Raw genomic sequence first — 7897 nt, 5'->3', positions numbered from 1 at the left:
CCTCCAGTCTCTCACTGGGCAACAAAGCTTACCATGTGGCTTTAAAAAAGGTGCTTCCGCTTTCTGAGTATCAGATAATGTTACCACATTGTTGGGTTGCTGTGAAGGTTTTTAGACAATACATTTCTGCAAAAGCTCAATAAAATACAACTATTGTAATTAGAGAGTAATTTCCTAAGTCACGAATCTATGTTGTCAGTCTTCCAGTTAAGAGTTCTTCAATGGCATCCCTTCACTTTTTTTTTTTTTTTTGCATTTTTTAAAGTTTATTTATTTTGAGAGAGAGTGAGTGGGGGAGGGGCTGAGAGAGAGAGAGACAGAGAGAGCGAGAATCCTAAACAGGCTTCACACTCAGTGCAGAGCCTGACACGGAGCTCAATCCCGCGACCCTGGGATCATGACCTGAGCCGAAATCAAAGAGTCAGATGCTCAACTGACTGAGCCGCCCAAGTGCCCCCTCTCCTTCACTTTTAAAATCAAATACAAATCCTTAGGGCACCTGGGTGGCTCAGTTGGTTGGGCGTCTGACTTCGGCTCAGGTCATGATCTCACGGTCAGTAAGTTCGAGCTCCACATGGGGCTCTGTGCTGACAGCTCGGAGCCTGGAGCCTGCTTCGGATTCTGTGTCTCCATCTCTCTCTCTCTCTGCCCCTCTCCTGCTCATGCTCTGTCTCCCCTGTCTGTCAAAAATAAATATTTAAAAAAAGTCATCACAGGAAATAAAATAAAATACAAATCCATGAACATGGTATGCTATAAGGCATTCTGGACTGGACCCAGACCACCTCTCCAAGCTCATCATTCTGTCATATGGACAACGGATGTTATATTTATCATTAAGTCTCAAAGGCAGCTTAGATCTCTTTGCCCCATTCTCCTTGCTCTTCTCTCCCACTCCCCCTCAACCTGCATTTATTATTTTTTGAATATAATTTATTGTCAAATTGGCTAATATACAGTGTATAAAGTGTGCTCTTGGTCCTAGGGTAGATTCCCATGGCTCATCACCTCCATACAACACCCAGTGCTCATCCCAACAAGTGCCCTCCTCAATGCCCATCACCCATTTTCCCCTCTCCCCCCCCCATTAACCCTCAGTTTGTTCTCTGTATTTAAGAGTCTCTTATGATTTGCCTCCCTCCCCCTCTGTTTGTAACTATTTTTTTTCCCCTTTCCCTTCCCCCATGGTCTTAGAAAGACATATCCTATGTTTTCACTCATACGGAATCTTGAGAAACTCAACCTGCTTTTACACAGCAATTCTGGAGCCATCAATATTGTAAAGTTGAGTGACTACATTCATTCCTCTTTGTATCAGCCAGCTGGCAATATCTGGCTCTGTATTATAGTATAGGAACAAGCAATGATTCCTACTGCCTCAGAAAACTCAGAAAGCTACTTTCTCTTATAAGTTTAAATCATGTAAGCAGAGACAGACAACAATGTTGAGCGTGTGTTTGAGAACCCACTGAGGACATGCTCTGCTGGATGCATGGTCTTGTAGAGAATCACAAGCTGAGAATCAGAACATCCGAATTGTATTCCTAACTCTACCATTAATGGCTGAGTGTGAAACTGTGGATGATCATTTCACCATCCTGTTGCTTAACATTCTTGCCAGAGACTGAGGATTATATTCCTGACCTGCCTTCTTCATGAAGATACTGGGAAGATCAATATGATGTGTGTGAACCTTCCTTGAATTTCTCAAGTGTCATCCAGACCATTGAGGGTACATAAATACTACTCCTCAAACTCTTTGATATTTATAATGAAAGAGAAAGTCTGCAAGTACATATGGAGACGTTTTCTTACAATCAGTTCTCAAGGTGATGTCTTTTGCCAGTGTTAAATTTGAAAGTAAAGACAAAGGAGAAAGGAAAAGAACTGAAGTCAGGTAAGAAGCCCAAACAAGCAGAACCCAAAGTTTTTGGATTTTGGGGGGGAAAAAAACAGATTTAAGGAATTTATTTTTTTATTTATATTTTCTTTATTGTACCCTGTAGGTAGAGCAGAAGTCTGAACACAAAAAAGAAACAGCTCATAAAAAGCCCTGTATCAGACTAAATCATGAGGGTAACTACATTTCTTGAAAATTACAATGCATACATGGAGAGAGAACTATGATGTAGAGATTGATATAAATGATTTATTTTTCTTTCTATGATTCCATTTTACTGTTTTTTAAAGAACAGTTTTTGGGGCCCCTGGCTGGGTCACTCGGTTGGGCGTCTGACTTCAGCTTAGGTCATGATCTCGCAGCTTGTGAGTTCGAGCCACGGCTCGGAGCCTGGAGCCCGCTTCGGATTCTGCGTCTCCCTCTCTCTCCGCCCCTCCCCTGCTCATGCTCTCTCTCTCTCTCCTTCGAAAATAAATAAACATTAAAAAAAAAATTGAAACAATAGTTTTAAATGTTGCCATAGACTGAATGTGTCCTCTCAACACTTAGATGATGACATCTAATCCCCCAATGTGATGGTATTAGAAGGTGGGGCCTTGGGGCCTTTTGGAGGTGATTGGGTCATGAGGGTGAAGCCCTCATAAATGGGATTAGTGATCTTGTGAAAAAGGCACCAGAGGATCCCTTCCCTCTTCTGCCAGGTCAGGACACAGCCAGAAGACAGCCACCTACGAACCAGGAAGCGAGGCATCACCAGACACGGAACCTGCCAGTGCCTTGATCTTGAACTTTCCAGACTCCAGACCTGTGAGAAGTACATGGTTGTTGTTTATAAGATGCCCAGTCTTTGCTGTTCTGTTGTAGCGGCTCAAACTCACTCTCAGTGTAATTGAACGATCATGAAAATATATTGGTACACTTAGTTAAAGACTGAAGACAGGGGCACCTGGGTGGCTCAGTCGGTTGAGCATCCGACTTCGGCTCAGGTCATGATCTCACAGTTTGTGAGTTTGAGCCCTGAATCGGGTTTGCTGCTGCTCAGCGCAGAGCCTGCTTCCCTGCTTGGGATCCTCTCTCCCTCTCTCTCTCCGCCTCTCCCCTGCTCGTGCTCCTTCTCTCGAAAAGAGAACATTAAAAAAAAAAAAAAAAGACTGAAAAGTATACGCAAAGCTGAAAATGTCTCTTATGTTGGTGGAACAACGTATTTGTCAAACGTTCTCCAGAGTTGGACTATGGTCTTTATTGTTTCAGAATTGGAACCAAATTGAACTGATAGAACTTGTTTTATTATAGAACAGTTTTATTACTGTCAAATATGTATAGTAACTTCAATTACCAACAAATAAAATGTTGCCAGGTATAAATTTCTATCAGTCTTTTCAAAACAAAAGACACGCTCCTCTGAATAATAACTACCATATAACTTTGTTCATTCTTTTTTTTTTAATGTTTATTTATTATTGAGAGACAGGGCGTGAGCAGGGGAGGGGCAGAGAGACAGGGAGACACAGAATCTGAAGCAGGTTCCAGGCTCTGAGCTGTCAGCACAGAGCCCGATGCGGGGCTCGAGCTCACAAACCTCGAGATCATGACCTGAGCCGAAGTCGGACGCTTAACCGACTGAGCCACTCAGACGCCCTTAACTTTGTTCTTTAATGATTCCTGTTATGATCTCCAAGACCTGAGCTTTTTAAGGAGGCTGATTACATCGGTATAATCATATTTACACCATAATTTTTTTTTTTTTGGCAAATGCTTTCTTCAGTTTTAACACAAAGGTATACTAAAACTTAGCTTTCATCAAATAGTCTTACAAACTACATCATAAATTCATCCATAGATGTATTTATGAGCTTCTTTAAGCAGGAATCATGGTTTGTTTTGTCTTTTCAAGCTCCCCAGTCCTGGGAACTAGAGTAGATTCGGTGAATTCCCTGAAGCCCTACACACTCTCACTATTTTTCCACGTGTAAGACCCCGTCCGTGTTATATTATCAGCAAACTATAAACACTAAAATACTACATAAAATTCTATAAAATGCTGTAGAATTTAGTGCTGAACTCAATTACAGCTGAAAACAAGTGAATCTCTTGTATTCAAGGTGTAAAAACTGTCCGAATGCTTCATAACAACCAAGCATAAATAGTAAGTGACGATTTGGTTCCGTTCAATAAACGTGTCAAGCAAGTTGACAGCGAACAAAATAAAGCTGGAAACGCAAAAATAACCGAGCCGCTGGCCTTGTCTTCCAGAAACTTAAATTGTGGAGGAGATAGACAAGTTTAAAGCAGTTATAAAATTATATGGGCAAGGCTTATATTCCAGGTTTCTTGCTATGATAACTGTAAAGGAACACGGTCCCTTTCTTTTTTATGTCCAGCTTTTTAGAGTGAACACGACCATCCTGCTTAACCCCAAGAAGTCGATCCTGTGACTAGATTCCTCTCACCCGAGTGTCCCCGGGAATTCTTGGCAGATGACTACCTCTCCTGTAAATCTGACCTGCCACCTCAGTCAACCCTCTGACTTTGGGAAGGTGCTGTGCATGACGCCCCTTACCCTCCCCATATCAGCAAACAGTATTTGCTTGTGTGTACCCTTAGCCCCAACTTGGGCATGGACCCTTCCCTTAATTCCTTAGGATGACAGCTAAGGCCTGACTTCTGTGGAGAGCTGGGAACAACGGGAAAAGACGGCAAAACAGAGCACTCAAACCTAGGTGCAATTTGTGGACCCTCCCAGATCCCTCTCCGTCCTTCCCACCCTGCTCTCCACGTAGCAGGCTGCTATCCGGGCCCACATGCGTGGCTCCTGCACCCTCTGGCTTCTAACTGGGTTCGGCCAATGGGACCCCCAGGAGGAGTTGGGAGAGAGGAGGAAAATGAAGCCAGGATATTTTTCCCTTGGCTCCCTCTCCCTCGCAGTTGCCTCTGGATGTCTGTGTCCTTTCAAGAGCCATCGCTCTCAGAGCCAACTGTTCTATGTGACGCTCTCTTTCCAGGTTCCAGTAAGTTCTCCCTTTCCGTCCCAAAGCAGCTCTCCTCCTCTCCCCAGGTTTCCACATAATCCCTTGTGATTGCCCTACACCCTCCAACTTTATAGATAATCTCCTTATTAGAAATCCTTCTCTAAATTTCCAAATTCAAATGTGGCATCTGTTTCTGTTGACTGAGACAAAACCATGGTTGCCTGAGAGCACAGCCCCCTCCCCAGCACCCAAGACCCAAACGTTTCCAGAAGGACTCTCAGCGTGCCACTGTGCTTTTGGGAACAGTTGACTTCTCTCAAGCAGGCCTCTGCTGCTGTAAGCCCAGAAAGAAATAACTGGTCCCCTACAAGTAAATATAATACGCAAAGCTGCCTAGTTTCCCGTCATCTGCACCTCCACCTATATGTTCTTTATTCCCCATCCCAGAGAGGATATTTGCTCCCTTCTATGTGACCAAGAAACCCAATAGGGTGCATTTGGGAAGGGGGAATGGGTACAATTTGTCCAAAAAGAGAATTTAAACGTGGAGCTTAAAAACGAAGAAAAGTATTGCTTCCCGTCTTTGCCCATCAAGGTTGAGCAAAGAGATCTTGGGGCCGAAACTCAGCGGAGCACCCCATTACACACATTTGGATAATTAGTCACAGTGGATCGTCCCAGTCAGCCTGTAATGAAAGGTACTGCAGGTTCCAGACCTGAAACAAAGAACTTTCCACTGATGAAAATGCAGCCGGACCACAAGAGTTAGCATTACACCCCTCCCAAGCTTTCGAGGATCTGTTTAGAAAGGCAATAATCAGGGGGTGCCTGGGTGGCTCAGTCGGTTAAGCATCTAACTCTTGATCTCAGCTCAGGTCTTGATCTCAGGGTTGTGAGGTCAAGCCCTGTGTTGGATTGCGTGTTGGACGTGAAGCCTACTTTAAAAAAAAAAAAAAAAAAAAGGCAATGATCATATATGTGTTCCTTCTCCCCCAGGTTTCTTATCAGGCCCCCTAGGTAGAAAGTCTCTCAATCCATTATTAAGGAAAAAAGTAATTGCTCATTTAACCTAATCTCCTATCCTTTGAACTCTATAAACTAGGGACTCCCAGAAGGCTCTGGTTTCTTTTGTCTGGAGCCCCCACAGCTAACATCATATAAAAATGAAACTAGGGGTGCCTGGGTGGCTCAGTCAGTTAGGTATCTGACTTTGGCTCAGGTCATGTTCTCACAGTTCGTGAGTTTGAGCCCCATGTCGGGTTCTGTGCTAACAGCTCAGACCCTGGAGCCTGTTTCAGGTTCTGTGTCTCCCTCCCTCTCTGCCTCTCCCCCCCACTCATTCTCTCTCTCTCTCTCTCTCTTTCTCTCTCTCAAAAATAAACATTAAAAAAATAAAAATAAATGGAACTGACATGCCCTTTGGCACTGCATCTGCCCAGTAACTTCCTATTTCTCCTTAGATATTCTGCCCCAGGGTCCCTTCCTCTGAAAAGTATACAATGCCAGGCGGAGCGATGCCCTGTCTCCTGGTGTTCCCACACTCACTTTCCCTTACGTATCGCTTTGTGTCCCAACACGTTATTTACTGAGCCAGCTAATTCGGAGCTGGGGTCCTCTGGAAGCAGGGACTGTCTTACTTTCCATTCAAACCCCACTGCCCAGCATACAGGAGGAGCTCGGTAAGTATCCAACAAATCATTTAATTAGGAAATAAAAAACACTACCTCCCTCCGTCACTCTACAAGTACTGAAAAGAACCGGCATTTGTGGGTTTCTGCTCAATGCTCAGGAGCTCAGCGTCATTGAGTGGGTGGACCCAGATGAGCGGGACCAAACGACAGTCATGTTTTCGGTCCCATGATTCAAACTCTCCCGAATGCCACAGGATCACAAGAGCCTGGGGCACAAGATGTCAATGCACCACTTGGGGAAAAGCCCCACCACTACCGATTGTTGTGTGGTGATGTCCAGCTGGAGAGGTGATGGGGTCATAACACAATGCCAATCAAACAGTGATTCCACACGTTTCACCCTCATTTATGTCACCCGACTGCCGCCTCTCTACATTTTTCCCTCCGGTTCAAGAACAGGGGGGAATATAAGGCTAAGGTGACCTCATATGCCAAAGTGACCTCCCTCGGCTGCGCTGTGAAGAATGACCCTGACCGTAGCTCTGAGCCCCAGAAAGCCCATCAGCCAGTTCCCTGGTCAAGTGTGGCCAAGACTTCAATCCAGCCAAAGGCTTCTCTCTGAGCTCTTGCTTCGTCGACCCTCTCTCTGCCCATCTCCATGGATTCTGAGTCACAAGGCTGGGTAGACCCAGCACTACTTTTTAATAATTAGGTTATGGTACAGGTAGGTGTGAGAACCAGTGCCATCAGCGATCAACCAACTGGCTCTTTCACTGCCTTGTGCCATCTGCCTCGGTCAGAAACACCAGAAAGATGACTCTCGAGTGACTTGTTAGACCCCTGACTCCCGCTCCTTCCCTAAGCTTTTCTACTAATCCAATCCAAGATAATCTGTGTGCCTTTTTGGTCTTACATTAGCCGCCTAGCTGGTCCCGCCCCAAGGATTGTTGCAACATCAGACTTGTTCACCCCGCTTCACACACCCTCAAGATTGAGCTTCTTCTTCAGATCATGTCAGGAGTACAGTACAAGAGAGTCGCTCTTCATTCATTCATTTATTCATTTACTCAACTGGCAGGTACTGAGTACTCATTATGAGCCAGACATGGTGCTAGGCTCTTGGGATTCAACGGCCGGTGATACCAAAGAGTGGATCTATGAGAAAGAGACTAGTTTGTATCACCAGCATTGACAAGAAGCCTGAGCCTAGTTCTGTTTCTTTCTTCTCTCTCACATATTATCCAACACTGATTCCAGACCCATGAGTGCTTGCCTGGGGCTGAGGTCGGCCTTGTGGATCTCTTTGCCTAAACCCTGCTCCTTGTCACTTGTTCTGCTCCTCGGTGTTCGACACCAGCTCTCCTTATCCATAAATAATTAAACACCAAAAATCATTT

This window comes from Panthera uncia (assembly GCF_023721935.1).
Source record: "Panthera uncia isolate 11264 chromosome C1 unlocalized genomic scaffold, Puncia_PCG_1.0 HiC_scaffold_3, whole genome shotgun sequence".
Lineage (NCBI taxonomy): Eukaryota > Metazoa > Chordata > Mammalia > Carnivora > Felidae > Panthera > Panthera uncia.
The sequence above is the reverse complement of the archived record's forward strand: the minus strand, read 5'-3'. Positions refer to the sequence as shown.